The sequence below is a fragment of the Zea mays genome, unplaced genomic scaffold (genome assembly GCF_902167145.1).
Source record: "Zea mays cultivar B73 unplaced genomic scaffold, Zm-B73-REFERENCE-NAM-5.0 scaffold_212, whole genome shotgun sequence".
Classification (NCBI taxonomy): Eukaryota; Viridiplantae; Streptophyta; class Magnoliopsida; order Poales; family Poaceae; genus Zea; species Zea mays.
In genome coordinates, this window is record NW_023366830.1 from 69,170 (window position 1) to 72,119 (window position 2,950).

General features: G+C 40.2%; 1 pseudogene across 1 annotated transcript; it reads left to right on the forward strand.

Annotated features, from left to right (window-relative positions):
- The first annotated feature begins 382 nt into the window (after positions 1-382).
- Positions 383-1,917, forward strand: LOC118474055 (ribulose bisphosphate carboxylase large chain-like; annotated as a pseudogene). Its single transcript, XR_004853807.1, has one exon. The product of XR_004853807.1 is annotated as a ribulose bisphosphate carboxylase large chain-like (transcript).
- The last annotated feature ends 1,033 nt before the right edge of the window (positions 1,918-2,950 follow it).

Sequence of the window (2,950 nt, forward strand, 5' to 3'; positions counted from 1 at the left end):
GAAGATTGTGATACCCCTCCCAGAGTGTATGCTCCAGATGAAGCTAGCTTCCAAGCGAATGAACTGTAAAATCTCTACTCTTTTGCCATCTTATTCTTACTTAAGAAGCTTCTCTAGATCGACTTCTCTTTCTTCATTAGGCAGGCAGGTTCGCCGCTTTGCCATGCCAGGACGAATAGAGTTAGCGAGCACGTAGCATTATCTATATCAGGAGCTAATAAAAGTCAAGAGATCAAATCCGTGCACTGGCATTTTGGAAGTAGCATTGGAAAGAACTTGCTTTGCATTTGTACACAGGGTGTACACATTATATATGAATGAAACATATTCATTAACTTAAGCATACTCCTTTTTTTATTTAATGAGTTGATATTAATTAAATATCTTTATTTTTTTCGATTTTTGCAAAGGTTTCATTTACGCCTAATCCATATCGAGTAGACCCTGTCGTTGTGAGAATTCTTAATTCATGAGTTGTAGGGAGGGACTTATGTCACCACAAACAGAAACTAAAGCAAGTGTTGGATTTAAAGCTGGTGTTAAGGATTATAAATTGACTTACTACACCCCGGAGTACGAAACCAAGGATACTGATATCTTGGCAGCAAGCATTCCGAGTAACTCCTCAGCTCGGGCGCCTGAAGAAGCAGGAGCTGCAGTAGCTGCGGAATCTTCTACTGGTACATGGACAACTGTTTGGACTGATGGACTTACCAGTCTTGATCGTTACAAAGGACGATGCTATCACATCGAGCCCGTTCCTGGGGACCCAGATCAATATATCTGTTATGTAGCTTATCCATTAGACCTATTTGAAGAGGGTTCTGTTACTAACATGTTTACTTCCATTGTGGGTAACGTATTTGGTTTCAAAGCCTTACGCGCTCTACGTTTGGAGGATCTACGAATTCCCCCTGCTTATTCAAAAACTTTCCAAGGTCCGCCTCACGGTATCCAAGTTGAAAGGGATAAGTTGAACAAGTACGGTCGTCCTTTATTGGGATGTACTATTAAACGGATTATCCGCAAAAAATTACGGTAGAGCGTGTTATGAGTGTCTACGCGGTGGACTTGATTTTACCAAAGATGATGAAAACGTAAACTCACAACCATTTATGCGCTGGAGAGACCGTTTTGTCTTTTGTGCCGAAGCAATTTATAAAGCACAAGCCGAAACCGGTGAAATCAAGGGGCATTACTTGAATGCGACTGCAGGTACATGCGAATAAATGATTAAGAGAGCTGTATTTGCAAGGGAATTAGGGGTTCCTATTGTAATGCATGACTACTTAACAGGAGGTCGCAAATACTACTTTGTCTCATTATTGCCGCGACAACGGCCTACTTCTTCACATTCACCGAGCAATGCATGCAGTTATTGATAGACAGAAAAATCATGGTATGCATTTCCGTGTATTAGCTAAAGCATTGCGTATGTCGGGGGGAGATCATATCCACTCCGGTACAGTAGTAGGTAAGTTAGAAGGGGAACGCGAAATAACTTTAGGTTTTGTTGATTTATTGCGCGATGATTTTATTGAAAAAGATCGTTATCGCGGTATCTTTTTCACTCAGGACTGGGTATCCATGCCAGGTGTTATACCGGTGGCTTCTGGGGGTATTCATGTTTGGCATATGCCAGCTCTGACCGAAATCTTTGGAGATGATTCCGTATTACAATTTGGTGGAGGAACTTTAGGACATCCTTGGGGAAATGCACCTGGTGCAGCAGCTAATCGTGTGGCTTTAGAAGCCTGTGTACAAGCTCGTAACGAAGGGCGCGATCTTGCTCGTGAAGGTAATGAAATTATCAAAGCAGCTTGCAAATGGAGTGCTGAACTAGCCGCAGCTTGTGAAATATGGAAGGAGATCCAATTTGATGGTTTCAAAGCGATGGATACCATATAAAATAAAAAAGAAGCAAAATAGAAAGAGAAAAAATAAGTTAAGAAATGCAGTAATTCTTCTTTATTCCTCTAATTGATTGCAATTCAATTCGGCTCAATCTTTTCTAAAAAAAAAAGACTGAGCCGAATTGAAATAGATCTTGATACGATCATGAGACTTGACAAATCGAGATTCTTCTATTCTATATATCTAGAATATAGAAAGGTATAATACAATAAACAAATATAAATAAAAATATAGTATTATCGTACGATAATGGAATCAAATACGCAGTATTTACAGAAAAGAGTCTTCGTTTATTGGGAAAGAATCAATATACTTTTAATGTCGAATCGGGATTCACTAAGACAGAAATCAAGCATTGGGTCGAACTCTTCTTTGGTGTTAAGGTAGTAGCTGTGAATAGCCATCGACTACCCGGAAAGGGTAGAAGAATGGGACCTATTCTGGGACATACAATGCATTACAGACGTATGATCATTACCCTTCAACCGGGTTATTCTATTCCACTTCTAGATAGAGAAACGAACTCAAGGAGAATACTTAATAATACGGCGAAACATTTATACAAAACACCTATCCCGAGCACACGCAAGGGAACCGTAGACAGGCAAGTGAAATCCAATCCACGAAATAAATTGATCCATGGACGGCACCGTTGTGGTAAAGGTCGTAATGCCAGAGGAATCATTACCGCAAGGCATAGAGGGGGAGGCGCGCCTATACCGTAAAATCTATTTTCGACGGAATCAAAAAGACATATCTGGTAGAGTAGAATCGTAACCATAGAATACGACCCTAATCGAAATGCATACATTTGTCTCATACACTATTTCTGGGGGGATGGTGAGCAGAGATATATTTTACATCCCAGAGGGTTGGAGATACTATTGTTTCTGGTACAAAAGTTCCTATATCAATGGGAAATGCCCTACCTTTGAGTGCGGTTTGAACTATTGATTTACGTAATTGGAAGTAACCAATTAGGTTTACGACGAAACCTAGAAATCGATCACTGATCCAATTTGACTACCTCTACGGG